Source organism: Heterocephalus glaber, unplaced genomic scaffold (genome assembly GCF_053883595.1).
Source record: "Heterocephalus glaber isolate CG9 unplaced genomic scaffold, H.glaber_assembly_v1.0 deba00000071, whole genome shotgun sequence".
NCBI lineage: Eukaryota > Metazoa > Chordata > Mammalia > Rodentia > Bathyergidae > Heterocephalus > Heterocephalus glaber.
Genome location: NW_028258137.1, coordinates 20,230,644 through 20,248,063, shown reverse-complemented (window position 1 = coordinate 20,248,063; position 17,420 = coordinate 20,230,644). Strand labels below are relative to the sequence as shown.

Genomic DNA, 17,420 nt, shown 5'->3' with positions numbered 1-17,420 from the left:
TTCTTCTAAAGCTACAGTAATCAAGGCAGTGTTAGTGTAAGGAAAGACATATAGATCAGTGGAATAAAACAGAGAATCTAGAAATAGAACCACACGTAAATGGTCCACTGAGTTTTGAAAGATTATTTAACATTAGGATTTTATAGAATATAAACTCAATTCAAGAGCCGAGGAAGAGATAGTGTTTTCAGCAAATGGCACTAGAACACCTGGCATCCATATATAAAAAATTAGCCTCAACCCTTTATTTCCATACATGAAAATAACTTGAAGCAATCTATGAATCTAAATATGAAAGCCTAAAAGTATAAAACCTTAAGAAGAAATTATAAGGGAAAATATTTATGAACTCAGGGTAGGCAAGAACTACCTAGTATACAAAAGACATGATGTATAAAAGAAAAAAATTGATAAATGAGATTCCATCAAAATTAAAAACTTTAAATGATATCATTAAAATGAAAAGTAGTCCTTAAACAGACCATATTTACAATGCATATTACCTATGACCAGAATACATAAAGAATTCTTAGAGCCCAATTAAAATGTAGACATAAGAAGATGATAAATACCCAGTATAGCACAAGGAAAGGTGTGCAACTCTAGAATCAGAAAAATACTAATCAGTACAATAATAAGATTGAATTATACACTCATTAGGGAGATGAAGTCAAAAGTTTTAAAAGCCTTGTCATGACTTATTCGTTTTGTTGGATTCTCCCCCTTTGCATTTAATTTTTCACACCCAATGGATTCATTCTGCTGGGTTTCCTGGGGTTGTGATCCTCATTGTCTTTTCCTAGGGTATTGTCTAAAATTTTTTGGAATACCAGTTTGGTATTCATGAAGTTCCTGAGGTGCTCTTTATCATGAAAGTATCTTATTTCTTCATCAATTTTGAAAGATAGTTTTGCAGGGTACATCAATCTAGGTTGGAGGCTGTTTTCATTTAGGGCTTGAAATCCATCACTCCAAGCTCTTCTTGCCTTGAGGATTTGTGTTGAGAAGTCTGCTGTGATTCTGATGGCCTTTCCTTTGTATGTGATTTGTTGCTTTTCTCTGACTGCTTGTAGAATTTTATTCTTCTGTTGGATTTCTGGAATCCTAACTATTATATGCTTATGTGTAGATTTTTTTAATCAAGGCTATTTGGAGTCCTATATGTCTCACTTATCTGTATGTCAAGCTCTTTTCCCCTCCTTGGGAAGTTTTCTGCCATCACTTCTGTGAAGAGTTTTTTTATGTCATCTGCACTCTCTCCTCTTTCTTCATTGACTCCAATCTGTCTTATGTTATTCTTTTTTGCAACACCTAACAGCTGCTGGATTGATTTCTCATGTTCCTTTACAATTTTAAGGAATTTTTCTTTTCCTGGTCACTAATTGCAATCTTTTCTTCTATGTTTGAAATTCTATCCTCACACTGGTTCATTCTGCTGTGCAGACTTTTGATGGAGTTTTTAATCTCCTAGAAATCTGTTTGCATCTGTTTTATGGATTCCATTTGTTTCCTATGTTGGGATGCCATCATGTTCCTCAGATCCTCTATTTTTTTTAACTGTGTCCTCTAGATTTATTAATCATGTCTTGCACCATGAGCAAAATCTTTGCTGTTATCTGAGTAATTATTTCTGATTTCATTTTTCTCAGGTCCTCTTTTGTTGCCAGTTCAGAGAGTCCAGGTGGTTAAGTATCAGATTGTTCCATCTCGTTTCCCTTTGGGGTTGCTGTAGGTGATCCAGAAGTGTGTTTTTGAGGCTTGTTTACATGTCTTCTCATTTCCATGGGGGGGTGCTTCTGGTGCCCACGCAGCTCACCTTCTCTGCCCTAGGAGCTTGGGATGGTGGTGGGGAAGCTTCCTTCTGGGTGCTGGGACTGGCTCAGCTTCTCTGCCCTAGGAGCCTGGGATGGCAGCAGGGGAGCTTCCTTCTCGGTGTTGGGACTGGCTCACCTTCTCTGCCCTAGGAGCTTGGCATGGCAGCGGAGAGCTTCCTTCCAGGTTCTCAGGAGTTCTTTCCTCTTGAAATGCTACGTACACTACAGTCCTTAATGAGATCAATCTGCAGTGAATAAGAAAATTAGTTTCTTGCCAGGTGTGAACGCTGGCCTATTGATGCACTGCAACTGCAGAAAAGTGGCCTGTTAAGTGGCTCAGTTGGGCAGGTAACACTCATCCTTCCCAGAAAGAAGCCAGCAGTGTAGCAGCTAGCAGAGTGGAATCACTTTCAAGTAATAATACACAAACCTAAGTGTGTTTCTTGTATGCAGCATATTGTTGGATCTTGCTTCTTAACCCATTCTGCCAGTCTATTTCTTTTGGTTGGTGAATTGAAACCATTAACATTGATGGTTATAACTGATACATATTGACTTACATTGTCATGACTTTTTCTTTTTGTTGGATTCTCCCCCTTCACATTTAATTTCTTGTTGTGCCTGATGGATACATTCTGCTGTGCTTCCTGGGGTCATGATACTCTTTCTTTTCCTAGGATATTGTCTAAAATTGTTTGGAGTGCTGGTTTGGTATTCATGAATTTCCTAAGGTACTCTTTGTCAAGAAAGTATCTTATTTCTCCATCAATTTTGAAAGATAGTTTTGCAGGGTACATCAATCTGGGTTGGAGGCTGTTTTTCTTTAGGGCTTGGAATACATCACTCCCAGCTGTTCTTGGCTTTAGGGTTTGTGTTGAGAAGTCTTCTGTGATTCTGATGCTTTCCTTTGTATGTGATTTGTTTCTTTTCTCTGACTGCTTGTAGAGCTTTGTTCTTCTGTTGGGTTTCTGGAATCTTAATGATTATATGACTATGTGTAGTTTTTTTTGATCAAGGCTATTTGGAGTCCTATATGCCTCACTTATCTGTATGTCAAGTTCTTTTCCCCTGCTTGGGAAGTTTTCTGCCATCACTGAACAGTTTTTTTATGTCATCTCCACTCTCTTCTGTTTCTTCATTGACTCCAATCCATTTTATGTTATTCTTTGCATGGTCTAGCAGCTGCTGGATTCATTTCTCATGGTCCCTTAATATTTTAAAGAAATTTTTCTTTTCCTGGTCACTAATTACAATCTTATATTCTATATCTGAAATTCTGTCTTCACATTGGTTCATTCTGCTGCATAAACTTTCAATGGAATCTTTTATCTCCTGGAAATCTGTTTGTATCTGTTTCATGGATTCCATTTGTTTCCTGGGTTGGGATTCCATCATGTTGCTCAGTTCCTCTATTTTATTATCTGTGTCCTCTCTAGATTTATTAATCATGTCTTGCACTATGGACAAAATCTCTGCTGTTATCTGAGAAATTATTTCTATTTCATTTTTTCCAGATCCTCTTTTGTTGTCAGTTCAGAGAGTCCACATGGTTGAGTATCAGATTGTTCGATCTTGTTTCCCTTTGGGGTTGCTTTAAGTGATCTGGGAGTCTGGGTTTTGAGACTTGTCTAAGTGTCTTCTCATTTCAATGGTGGGGGGCATGCTGCTGGCACCTACAAGGCTCACCTCCTGGGCACTGGGGATGGTGTTATGGGGGCCTGGAAAGTTCACCTCCTTTGTGCTGGGGGCATCTCTGCTCATAGATGCTGGGGACAGTGGTATGGTGGCCTGGAAGGTTCACTTCCTTTTGCTGGTGACAGCTCTGCTCCTGGGCACTGGGGGCAGTGGTACAGCATCCTGGAAGGTTCACCTCCTCTTCTCTGGGGCAGCTCTGTATTTATTAAATTATTAACAAGAGGCCATTGCATGCCACCCATTACCAGGAGATCTGAGGAGTAATGATGAAAAATGGGAGAGGGTATCCATCCAGCCCTCAAAGGGTTGGCAGGCTAGATTGCTAGAAATAGTTGTACTCATTTTGTCACTACAATAATACTGTTACATAGGCATTACCATCTTTTCCATTTTATAGTTAAGAAATTAAACTTAGAGAAAAACTACAACAAGTGCTTTAATAATTAAAAGGTAGAGGAAGGATTTGAACCTAGGACTTTTTGTCTCCACAGATAATGTTAATACCATGTATACTGGGGGTGCCAGACAAGTCCTAGGACTTCTAACTCTGATTCCCATCTTCAAAACAAGTGACTCACAAGTAAAGTATCGAGTTTCTTCTCTTTCCTTCTATGCTAATAGAAACTCAGGGAGGAAGGGAGAATTGCCCAAAATTACACAGCAAAACAATGCAAAACCAAGACTGGAGACCAGGCCTCCAAATACTTGGGTCTCTCAAATTTGTAAGCATACAGACATACACATACACCTAAACACTTTGGATGATGTTTGTCATGGTTAATTAATTCTGCTAATTAACTATGTTAATTATTTCTGCTTAGAAACATTAGGAGATGAAGGGACACCAGCTTCTCCTTCCAGCTAAGAATGCTCTCTGCTTTGGGGAGGGTCCTAAGGAAAACCTCTGGAAAGCTTCATTCATTTAACAGAAATCCCACCTCCACCCATCAGGCAAAGGGACAAAATCTTGAACCTTTTATTCTCCGGCCACAGACAGGGGATGGTGTAAAGGAGAGTACTGTAAATCAGCTACCACATAATCATACATTTTTAGAATTTGCTTGTAATTAGGCTATATTCATGGTGCTGAGTGGGTAGAGAAATCTACACCTAAGGAAACTCTGAAAATGAACATGTTTGTTTCAAGTAACTGATCTACTGGAACCATATGCCAAGTGACACATAGATGAATCTCTCCCCTATCTGAGAGAACCTGAAGCCATGCACATACATCCATATCCCTTGATAGAATCTTCCCCACTCCCCCATCCCAGGCCCACCTTACCTCATCTGGCTCTGGTTTCTGTCTTTTTCATTTGCCAAGGTTTCATCTTGTGTCAGTTAGGGTACAGTGTCAGTGTCATTGGACTTGGGATCCACCTGATTGGTGGAGCACATTTCTGGGTATGTCTGGGTGCATGATGGAGTTATGGTCTTGAGGTCTATGTCTTGTCCTTCACCTCCTTTTCTCTGGTACTGTTCTCCTGCTCTTCTTCCCAGTTGCCATGAACTAAATATCCTTGCTCCTCCATGCCTTTCCACCACCGTGTTGTTTCTGCCTTGGAGCTGGCTGACCATGGACTGAAACCTCTGAGACCCTGAGCCAATTAAACACATCCTCCCTTAAACTGTTAGTGTCAGGTATGGTGTCTTAGCAACAGGAAAGCTGACTAGTAAATGTCTCAAGAAAGCAAATTTGTATCAATTTGACTGACTTCTCAGGGACAGTCCCCAACATCAATCAGTGTGCTGGGGTAGGGAGAGTGGCACTAACATGAATCAAAACAGCTATATTTTTCACTGGAAATAGTGCCTCATGTTTCAGCCATACACAGTCCTCCAAGATGCCCTACAGAGGAGGCATCCTACCACCTGAGCCACCTATAACTTAGGCTAGCTGCACATACTGAGTGAATTGCAGCTGTTTTACTAAGCTTGAATTCCAGAACCATCTTCTTTCCTGAAGTTATTATACTAAACAACCACAAATACTATAATATCCAGGCCTTGCAGTTTCAAAATTTATATATCTCAGTTACATACGTGAAAACTCTCAAAGTTTTACCTTGTATTTTATCTAGTTATTTTGACCTTGTGTTGATAAAGTCAGTATGCTATATCCTCTATAAAAAGTAAAAAAAAAAAAAAAAACAACAACATTAATATGACCTGGCTGTGTTCTCATGTGTGACAAATCCCAGATGACCTTTCTTCTTTCTGGAAAACCAAGCCCTTAACACAGAAGCTACATGGTCATCACTTCTTTACAAGTCTCATAAACCTATGGGAGAGAGGGGTGAGCTTCTCGAAGGATCATTATTAACCTGGGCAGCTTTCATAGGCTATCAATTACCTATCTACAGACTACTGCCATTTGTTCCATTTAATCAGATTCAGAAGATCCCTCAGACATTATGGAGCAGCCAAAGAAATTGAAGGTGGATGAACTCACATCATATGATAATCTAAACTTTATCTCCTGTAAAACAAAGGTCCCCAACTTCCCCCAGTGGATATCTCTTACCATTTTTTTCTTCTATTTCCAGGGCCCAGCCCAATTCCTGGCACACTTTCCCTGTTTAATAAATATTTGTTGGCTGATTCAATGAACAAACAAAAGAATCAGAAGAGTGGTATCTGATTTGTAGGTGTATGCATTGAATTTTTGCCTCCTACTGTGGTCAAAAATAGTGATTCTCAACCTTGCCATCAAGATAATGATCACAAGGTTCTTTGAAGAGTGGGGACCCTGAGTTGAGATGTCTGTGGATTGATACCACAAATCACCTGGGGAGCTGGAATGGGGCCCTTGCCTGGCTCCACACAGCAGCTGGACTGTGGTGAGGTTCAGGCTTCGCTGTGCTTTAAAGACTTTGCAGGTGATTCTTACAGGCAGTCAGGATGGGTGGGGAATCTCAAAGGCAGCAGTTCTCCAAGTGTAGTCCCTGGAGGAACAGCCTCAGTATTGCCTGAGTACTTGCTAGAAATAAGAATATCTGGGTGCCCTTCCAGATTCACTAGAGAAGAAACATAGGGCTGGGGTGTTCTACCACATCCCCCAGGTGAGTCTAGTGATCAAGACACCATTGGAGACCAGATGTTTGCTCCTGTGGCTCAGTGCCCAGCATGAGAAGATGGGGAAGGATTCCTTCCTTCCACTCAGAGCTTGAGATACAGAATCAAGACTGCAGGAGCTGCAGCAGCCCCAGGGTATATGTCACTGTTCTGTTCTAAAAATTGCTACATCTGTACATGCAACAGCTAATAAAAATGTCTGCGCCACAGGATTGAGAGCTTTATTACTCACTGCCGAGTGCCCAATTGCTCCGGGCCTTCCCTTTCCAGACTGAGCACACACTCACCAAGGGCAGCCAGACACACAGGTCTTCTGGCTTCTCCTGCACCCCAGTCCTGAGCCAATTCAGATGACCCATGAAGCCTCCATTGCCTTCTGTGGGGGCTCTCTGTGTTCTTTCTTTGTCCTCCAGGCCCTGCCTGCTTCACTTGCTGTGTTTATCCACATGCTTGTTCCCCTCATCTCAGGCCCCTGCAGCCTTTATTTGAAACTTTTCAAAGCAAGCCCCAATGATGGGACAAAGTCGTACCTACTCAGCCTCAGACTGAAGCCTCCAGACAGCTTAAGGACATGCAATAGTGAAAAGGGGGGAGAAGGGGAGGGACCATTTGGAAAGACCAAACAGAAGTGCAGAAGGAGGAGACCTTAACTCCCAGCTTGTAACAGGTGACTGGGGTGGGCAGGAGACTGGGATTCAGGGCTTCAGCAAATGGGCTGGAAGACATCATCACACCCTGTGCCTGAGGTGTGAGCTGCACATCTGCACAACTAGAGAAAAGTACAGTGGGCCACTGAGGAGGGACCAGGGGTCCATAGCATTTTCGATGTTGTGTTGCTATTTATCCAGGCTGTTGAAGAAGGAAGAAGAGAATGTGAGAGGAGAGGGAGAGAAAGAGGAAAGGAAAGAAGGGAAGGAGAAAAGAAGGGAAGAAGGAAGGAAGGAAGGAAGGAAGGGAGGGAGGGAGGAACAGGGGGAGGGAGGGAGGGAGGAAGGAAAGAAGTAGAGAGGCCACACACTGTGTTACAAATGAAAGCACAGACACATTTCTCCATCCTTCTCTTGGAATCTCATTCTGTGCCATCCTGGGGGTTCAGAAAGAAGAGAATCATGGTGTACCCCTTTGGTTAGTCTTCTCAACACTTTTGTGATTGGGGACCCACTAAGGCAAAGATGCAGGCTTAGGGCTAAGAAGGAGAGAAGAAGAGAGGAGTAGAAAAAGGGCAGAAGATTGCATGATGATAATAATCAGCAAAGATGATGGTAATGTCTCAATTTTCTTTGCCAGGGCTTCTCTGGGCCATGCACAAGCTGCAGGCTACTGCTGACCAGCTCATTCTTCCTCAAAGCAGCCTTCTGAGGGGATCTGATAGATGGGGAACCAACTCTTATAGAAACTTTACCCAGGGCACAGGTCTATAAGAGGCATAGCTGAACTTCCTGGCGGCAATGTTCCAGGACTTGTAGAAAGTAATACAAAGCATGAAACCTAACAAGAGCCTGATCAAAGGTGGCTATTTTAAGAAGGAAAAAGCCAGAGGAGAAGGCATCCTTGGGATGATTCCATCTACCTGTGAAGCCCCCACTAACCAGACCTGGTGCCTCTTTGGCATTCAGATGGGCTTGGCTTAAGTCTGGGACTGCTGGTCTACCCAGCCCTCAGTTAGTGCAGCCTCCCTCACCAGAGATCCCAAGTCCCATCACGAGGTGGCCAGGCTCAGGACAAAGCTGACAATGCCTGTCTGCAGCTGGCAGGACCCACACACGTGCTCATCTCATTGTGTGGGAGACTCTCCATCTTCCCACCCTAACCGGAGCCCTGTCCCTCATCAGGAGCCATCAAGGAGCAGCTTCTTCTAACACTGGAGACTCAAGATTGAAGTATAAGGTGGAGCCACCCTGCAGGTCCTGGAGAAGGTCCAAGCCCTTCTTCCCACTGGAAACAGCCACAGACTCTACACCTAGCCAAAATTACTGACTGCAGAGCCCAGCAGTCAATCTCTCTAGCCTGTTTCCTCTCTTGCAAAATGCCACTTGACCAGTCTGACAAGTACATGAGTCTGTGCGTTGGAAGCTCAGTGAATGCAGGCTCACTTCCCTTTGTCTTTAACCATCAAAGCCGCCATCTCTGTCACTGCCTGTCCCACCTGGTGTCAGGATCCTTCTTAACTGCCTCTCCAGAGCTGCCCCTCCAGGCTGCTATGGGCCCAGGACAAGAAAAGCCCTTTCCCTAGAACTACACCATGAGTCCTCCCCATGGGGACAATGCCAAGAGGTCAGAAGGTAGAAGGAGAACAAGGCCATTCTATAGGACTCACCTTGCACACTGCAGGGTGCTCATGGCTAGCTGAGTTTTCAAAGCAGCAGCTCCTATCACCAGCCCTCTCTGACAAGGCTAGCTGCTCTAAGTTCTGGCAACCTTTCCTTCCCTTGCTGGTCTGGGCTCAGGGTGGCAAGGGTCCCATGTTGCTGTCCCCAAAGTGTTTCATTCTCCCTCACTGTTCTTCCCTTAACTCTCTCCAAACTGGCACCAATAATCCATTTAATGAACTTTCCCTCCAACCCCGCATTTGAAGTACCGAGAGCTCAGGTCCCTCTTTGGGTTTGCAATGCTCATGGTGCCTCTGTCATGGTCCACCTTTTCTAAGAAACCCCCGGGACTAGTCTTCAGGGGCGTCTCTGCTGAGTTTTCAGCCACTGCCTGGCCTCTCATCTCAGCACCTTCTGCTTCTCATCACTGGGCATCAGTCCATGCACAGGACCCTGCTCAGCAGCCAGAAAGGCTCAGGTTCTCCCTATGGCTCTTCACTACCCCTGACATGCACCTTCTGTGCTCTGGAGAGTTCAGAGACCAACAAGCATCTCCTCCCCCCTGCACACCAGGGAGCAGCGCTTCTACACTATTTTCAACACAAGCGATTTTTCCTGCTCGCCTTTTTTCTGCCCTGACTCCCAGCAAGGCCCAACAAGGGAAGCACCTGCTATATTCTCCACTCAACACCCACACATGAGTGCCAGGAAACCTTGAAACACAAAGACTAGAGAAAAGGCAGAGGTCATCCGTGTTTGTTCCCTTATTTTGCTGATGGAGAAAGGGCGAACCAGCTGGCAAAGGGATTTTCCAAAGACTACAAGGCAAGTTGTGACTGTGGGAGACCAACACAGCGCAGTGCCTTTGGGGCACAGCGTTTCCAGAGAGCCCGTGTGCACCTGGCCATGTGTCAGGAATCTCACTCATCCGGGATTCCCTGTGAAGGCACACAGTCGCTTGTGAGCACACAGAAAAAAACTCTGTGTTCTCCATTTTCTGAGGGCCAGAGTAATAACATGATTATCTTCCTGGAGGGTCTGTTGTCTCCCAAGCTTCAAGGGAGGAGAGTAAAAAAGGTCAAGTTCACTAAGGGGAAAGAAATGAAGTTATCACCTCACAGCAAAATTTAAGGAGTACCAAAAAACTCAGTAATGAGGATATATTGTTTTTTTTATTTGTTTCATTTTTTTCTGCACTGGGGATCGAGCCCAGGGGTGCTCTACAACTGAGCTACACCCTTAGGCCTTTTCATTTTTTGAGACAGTCTCAATCAGTTGCCCAGGCGGGCAATGAACTTGTGATCCTCTTGCCAAGGACTCCTCAGTAGCTGGGATCATATGAATGTACCAGTGTGGCCAGCTAAATTGTGTTTTAATGCAGTAGTTTTTTTAAAACTTCAAATTTATGCCCCTAAATCTATAATGAACAAAATATCAAAGTTTTAAATAAAGAAGTATCCCATCCTCCATTTGCCCACCTCTGCCTCACTCACGTCATCCCTAATCCTGGTACTGGTTCCAATAAAACTTGATTTACTATAAGGAATGGCCAGTTTGCCAGTTTAAGATTTTTAAATATTGCATTCAAATTTATTATTTATCTTGGACATTGAGGTTTCTTGGATCCCAAGGCAAGTGCCTGGGTCTTCTCACTTTTCATCCAGGTCTTGATCACTAGTGAGTCATTTAAAATATGCAAAGAAAAAGAAAAAAAGAAACACAGCTATACTGGTGAGTAGGATACAAAAAGCAAGTGATTTTTAGAATGAAACAAGTATTGAAACCATGCTGTGCTTTGGAGGATACTGTTGGACCCTTGGTCTGAGTTCATCCTTCCCTGAATTAGGATACTTCATAAGAACAGAATTGGACTGGGTTATAATCATAAATCAAGTGAACTGTTTTTGTTCTACTCTGTGTGTGCACATGTGTGTGTGTGTGTGTGTGTGTATGTGTGTAAGTGTGCATGTTTTACTGGGGATTAAAACCAGTGACTCCACACTGAACAATATCTCCTGCTTTTTTTAGTTTTTATTTTTAAACAGGGGCTCTCTAAATCACTAAGTTTCTCAGGCTAGGCTCAAACTTATAATACTCCTGCCTCAGCCTCCCAGAGCGCTGGGATTGCAAGCATGTGCCACCACATCCAGCTTTTAGATTAAGAAGCTGAAGTTGAATGCTGTCAGGTTAATTGTCCCAAGTTCCCAAGTGGGTGAATGAAAGAGCCCAGGCAAGCCCTAGGCTGGTTAAGTAAAAACACACTTGCAGTTTAGTTTTAATACTTTAAATAGTTAAATAGTTTAGTTTAAAAAGAGACACATGAGTGACCAACTAGGCCTTTTTTTTTATTCTTAAATTCTTTTATTGGTACATTTTACGTATGCAATACTTTTACATTTATCATTGGGTATTTGTACCTGCACATGATGTATCTTGATTCTTATTTTTTCCACATTCCCTGTGCACCCCTCACCCCCTCCACCCTTCCCTATTTACATAGACATCATTTCCAATTTTTTTTCTTTTCTCATAATTTTTCCTTTCCCTTCTTTCCTTTCCCCTTACCCTCCCTTCACCCCTACCTCTTTGGACCTTTTTTCCTATTTCAAATTATCAATTATTCATTTTAATTTTAATTTTAATTTTAACCCTTATTTACACTTTCAGTTTCTCACACTAGAGAAACTATTCAATATTTACACATTTGTGTCCTATTTATTTCAGTTAAGAGTATGGCCTTGATATACATCCATTTAGCTATAAATGACTCTAGTTTCTTGTTCTTTACAGCTGAGTAGTACTCCATTTTATTAAAAAAAAAAAAAAAACACATCTTCTTTATCCAGTTTCCAGTTGATGGGCACTTGGGCTGTTTCCAAGCTTTAGCTATTACAAACTGTGCTGCTATAAACATGGGTGCACATATATCACTGTGGTATGATTCTTTTAATTCTTTTGAGAAGATACCCAGCAGGGGAATAGCTGGGTGAAATGGGACCTCTAGACCTAGTTCCTTGAGGTATCTCCATACTGATTTCCACAGTGGTTGCACCCGTCTGCACTCCCACCAACAATGGAGAAGGGTTCCTTTCTCCTCACACTCCCACCAGCATTTGTCACTGGTTGATTTCTTGATAGCAGCCATTCTTTCTGGGGTGAGATGGAATCTCAGTGTTGTTTTCATCTGCATCTCTTGAATGACCTATGATGTTGAACACTTTCTCATATATTTATTTGCTGCTTTTACTTCTTTGTCTGAGAAATGTCTGTTCATTTCAGATGCCCATTTTTGAATTGGATCTTTAAATTTGAGGGGGTCTGATTTTTTTCAGTTCTTTATATATTCTAGATAATAGTTCTTTGTCTGAGGTACAGCTGCTAAAAAGTTTTTCCCACATAGTAGGCTGTCTGTTAGCTCTGTTGGTGGTTTCTTTTGCAGTGAAGAAGCTTTTTAATAAGATGAGATCAGTCATTGATGCTTTGTGCTAGTTCTCGTGCTACTGAGGTTATGTTCATAAAGTCTGTTCCTATGCCAATGTCTTCAAGAGTTCTACCTAACTTACCTTCCAGCAAGTTTAGTGTTTCTGTCTTAATATTTAGATCTTTAATCTACCTCAATCTTAGTTTAGTGCATGGTGATAGGTGATAGGTGATAGGGTCTAGTTTTAATCTTTGGAAGGTTGAAATGCAGTTTTACCAGCACCATTGATTAAATAGGCTATCTTTCCTCCGATGATGGTGGTTGGCTCCTTTGTCAAAGATGAGGTGGCTGAGTATGTCTGGAGTTGTTTCTGCATCTTCGAATCTATTCCACTGATCCTCAGGTCTGTTCTTTTGCCAGTACCATGTTTTGTTTTGTTTTTATCACAGTAGCTTTGTGATGTAGTTTCAAGTTGGGGATTGTGATACCCCCTGCCGTGTTTCTGTTGCTTAGAATTGCTTTTGCTGTTCTAGGTCTCTTCTGGTTCCAAATGAATTTTTGGATTGTTTTTTCTAGTTCTGTGAGGTATATTGTTGGAATTTCAATTGGCATTGCATTGAATCTATATAGTAGTTTTGGAAGTATGGCCATTTTCACTATATTGGTTCTTCCTATCCAGGAGCAAGGGATGTCTTTCCATTTTCTTGTATCCTCTTCGATCTCTTTTTTCAGAGTGCTGTAGTTTTCAGTGTAGAGGTCTTTTGCTTCCTTTGTTGGATTGATTCCTAGATATTTCATTTTTTTTGGATGCTATTGTGAAAGGAATTGTTTCCCTAATTTCTCTCTCAGTGAGTCCGTTATTTGTGTACAAGAAGGTGATTGTTTTTTGAGTGTTGACCTTATATCCAGCTACTCTACTGAATCTGTCAATTAAGTCTAGAAGTCTTTTGGTGGAGTTTTTTGGGTCTTCTATGTAAAGTATCATATCATCAGCAAATAATGACAGTTTAACTTCTTCCTTTCCTATCTTTATTCCTTTTTTTTCTTTCTCTTTTCTAATTGCTGTGGCTAATGTTTCCAGAACTTTATTGAACAGGAGTGGTGATGGCATCCTTGTCTTGTTCCTCATTTTAACTGAAAGTTTTCAGGTTTTGACCATTTAGTATGATGTTGGCTGTTGTTTTTTCATAGATAACCTTAATCAGGTTGAGATAAAGACCTTCAATTGCAATTTTCTGTAGGGTTTTTATCATGAATGGGTGTTGGATTTTGTCAAATGCCTTCTCTGCATCTATTGAGATGATCATACGGTTTTTGTCCTTGACTCTGTTAATAGAGTGTATTACATTTATTGATTTATGTATGTTGAACCATCCTTGCATACCTGGGATAAATCCCACTTGGTCAGGGTGTATGATCTTCTTGATGAACCTCTGTATTCTGTTTGCCAGTATCTTGTTGAGGATTTTTGCATCTATGTTCATTAGGGAGATTGGCTTGTAGTTCTCTTTTTGGGTTGGGTCTTTTCTGGTTTTAGAATCAAAGTAACACTTGCTTCCAGGAATGAATTTGGAAGCCTTGCTTCCCTTTCAATTTCCTTGATGAGTTTAAAGAGTAATGGCAATAGTTCTTCTTTAAATGTCTTATAGAATTCATCAGTGAAGCCATCAGGACCTGGGCTTTTCTTTGTTGGTAAGTTTTTTATTACATTTTCAATTTCACTCATTGTAATGGGGGTGTTTAGAATTTCCATATCTTCTTCATTTCACTTTGGCAATTCATATGTATCTAGGAATCTGTCCATTTCTTCTTTGTTTTCCATTCTATTAGAGTACAGGTTCTCAAAGTAGGTATTGATGATCCTCCGGATTTCTGTTGGATTTGTTGTGAGTTCATCTTTTTCATTCTTAATTGCATGGATTTGAGCCTTTTCTTTCCTTTTTTTCATAAGGTTGGCTAAAGGTTTATCCATTTTATTTATTCTTTTGAAAAACCAACCCTTTGATTCATTGATTTTTTTGTATAGTTCTCTTAGTCTCCATTGGATTGATTTCTACTCTGATCTTTATAATTTCCTCTCTTGTACGAGCTTTGGATTTGTTATGCTCTTCTTTTTCTAGGACCTTGAGGTTTTGCATTAGGTTATTTATCTGAGTTCTCTCTGTTTTCCTAATATGGGCATTCACTGCTATGAATTTCCCATGTAGAACTGCTTTCATTATGTCCCATAGATTCCTGTATGTTGTACTGGCATTATCATTTACTTGTAGAAACTGTCTAATCTCTTCTTTAATTTCTTCTGTCACCCATTGGTTGTTCAGGAGGGTATTATTCAGTTTCCATGTCTTTGGGGGGGGTTTGTGGTTTCTTATGTTATTGATCTCCAATTTTATTGCACTATGGTCTGATAATATATAGGGAGTAATTTCAATTCTTTTACATCTACTTAGACATGTAATATGAGCTAGCATGTGGTCTATTCTGGAGAATGACCCATGTGCAGCCAAAAACAATGTGTATTCTGATATTGTGGGGTGGAACATTCTGTAAACATCTATTAAGTCCATTTGTTCAATAACTTGGTTCAGTTCTAGAATTTGTCTAGATGATCTATTTGTGATAGTGGGCTATTGAGGTCCCCCACTACAATTGTGTTAGTGCTTATTTGGTTTTTCATGTCCATTAATATTTGTTTTGTATATTTGGGGGCATTCATATTTGGTGCATATATATTTAGGATTGTCATCTCTTCCTCTTGGATTGGTCCCTTCACAAGGATGTAGTGACCATCTTTGTCTCTCTTAATTAGTTTTAGTTTGAAATCTACTTTGTCTCCAAATAAGATTGCTACCCCTGCTTTTTTCTGGGTTCTTTTTATGTGCAGAACTGTTTTCCATCCTTTTACTTTCAGTCTATGAATTCCCTTTTGAGTTAGACATGTTTCTTGTATACAGCATATTGTTGGATTTTGCTTCTTAATCCATTCTGCCAGTCTATTTCTTTTGATTGGTGAATTGAGGCCACTGACACTGATGGTTATAATTGATAGATATTGATTCATCCTTGTCATGATGTTTTACTTTTGTTGGCTCTTTTATTTATTTTTCCCCCTTTCCCTTTAGTTTTTTACCTTGCCTGATGGCTTCCCTCTGTTGGGCCTCATGGAGTTGTGACCTTCATTGGTTTTTTCTAGGATATTGTTTAGAATTGCTTGCAGTGCTGGTTTGGTGTTCATGAAATTTCTCAGGTGTTCTTTGTCATGGAAGTATCTAATTTCCCCATCAATTTTGAAAGATAATTTTGCGGGATACAACAATCTAGGTTGGAAGTTATTTTCTTTTAGGGCCTGAAATACTTCACTCCAGGCTCTCCTTGAGTTGAGGGTTTGTGTTGAGAAGTCTGCCATGATTCTGATGGTCTTTCCTTTGTAGATGATTTGTTTCTTTTCTCTAACTGCTTGAAGGATTTTGTTCTTCTGTTGGGTTTCGGGGATCTTGACTATTATATGTCTAGATATAGATTTTTCTTATCATGGCTAGTTGGAGTTCTATATGCCTCACTTATCTGTATGTCCAATTCTCTCCTTCTGTCTGGGAAGTTTTCCACTATTGCTTCTGTGAACAGTTTTTTTTATGTCAATTGTACTTTCTCCTGTTTTTTCATGGACTCCTATCAGTCTTATATTACTCTTCTTTGCATCGTCTAGCAGCTGCTGGATTTCTCGTGGTTCCTTACCTTTTTTTTTTTTTTTTTTTTTGCAACTTGGCAGCACAGTGAGTGGCTTTTATTTTTAACATTTGTAGAAAACTGACATTTAGATTTCAAAATTCATTACAAAATTATCAGCAGCAGTTTTAAGCATTTCAACAATGCTGATAGATTCCACTTTGCCAACACAAATAAGGCCAATATTCCGTGTCCAAAACCAAGACTTATCCCAAGAGTCTATTCCATCTGCCTCACTGCTCAGGACCCATTTGTGACTGTGTCTTCTTCCATCTTCTCTTCACCATCATCAGTGGGACTGATCTGCATTCTCTGCCAGGTATCTGACCAGACTGCAGCAAGCCCTTCAGCCTCTCCAGCCAGAGTGGATGCATTTGCTATAGCATTCTTAATTGCTTCTACATCCCCTGGAAATGGTCCATCTTTCTGTCAGCTGGCAGCCCAGCACCAGGATTAAAAGTTTTGCTTCTCCTGTCAATATCCTTTGCAAGCTGTGCACCCCATTTGCCTTTGAACATTTTCTCTGCTTCCTGATGCTCTTTTAGTTTTACTTTCTGAAAATCCAGTACTCTGACTTGTGGAACTTTATAAATCACACACAGTCTGTAATGCTTCTTATTTGTTACGGGATTTCTTAGAAGGCTTAGGTAAGTTAGTGATTTGAGAGATGCCAAAGGGTCCAAATCACCCAGCTCCACAAGACTGTTGTTGGTGAGAATGAGTTCTGTGAGACATGGGAGAGCCTGATCAAGTCCCTCACCTATATGGCATATTCTGCTGTTGTTCACTAATAATGTTTTCAGTCATCTCAACAAAGGAAAACCATCCAGTTTCCTGATCTCATTGTCAGAAAAATCAATAGTATCAAACTGGTCTAAGGTAGCGCCGAGGTTTTCAATGACTGGTATTTTATATCCTCAGAGGTCCAGCTCGCGGTCCCGCACGGCATTGGTGTACTGCGCCGCCTGCTCGATCACCTCAGCCGTCAGCCTCACCATTCTGCGAGCTCCCGTTTGCCGCCACAGCCGCCACAGCCGCCACAGCCGCCACAGCCGCCACAGCCGCCACAGCCGCCACAGCCGCCACAGCCGCCACAGCCGCCACAGCCGCCACAGCCCGCTGCCTCCAGCCAGCGAGACATCCCAGCGTGCTCCGCAGCCCGCCACCAGGCAGCACCAATCGCTGCTCTCTCGCACGCGTGCGCAACTCGCTGCCAGGCGGAAGCAATTGAGCCCTCCTTCCCACTTTTGTTCAATGTTAATGTCCTGGCACCCTTCGCCGACTTGTCTGCTATTGGGTGCTTTGACGTGACGGTCTGGAAGACTCCTATAATTCCACACGTTTGTGTCCAAAAGTTAAGCAAAAGGTGGAAACACCTGA

At 41.6% G+C, this 17,420-nt stretch overlaps 1 pseudogene; it reads right to left on the bottom strand.

The window, feature by feature from the left end:
• Positions 1-16,039: 16,039 nt before the first annotated feature.
• LOC101707436 (U2 small nuclear ribonucleoprotein A' pseudogene) lies at positions 16,040-17,086 on the bottom strand (annotated as a pseudogene).
• Positions 17,087-17,420: the final 334 nt, after the last annotated feature.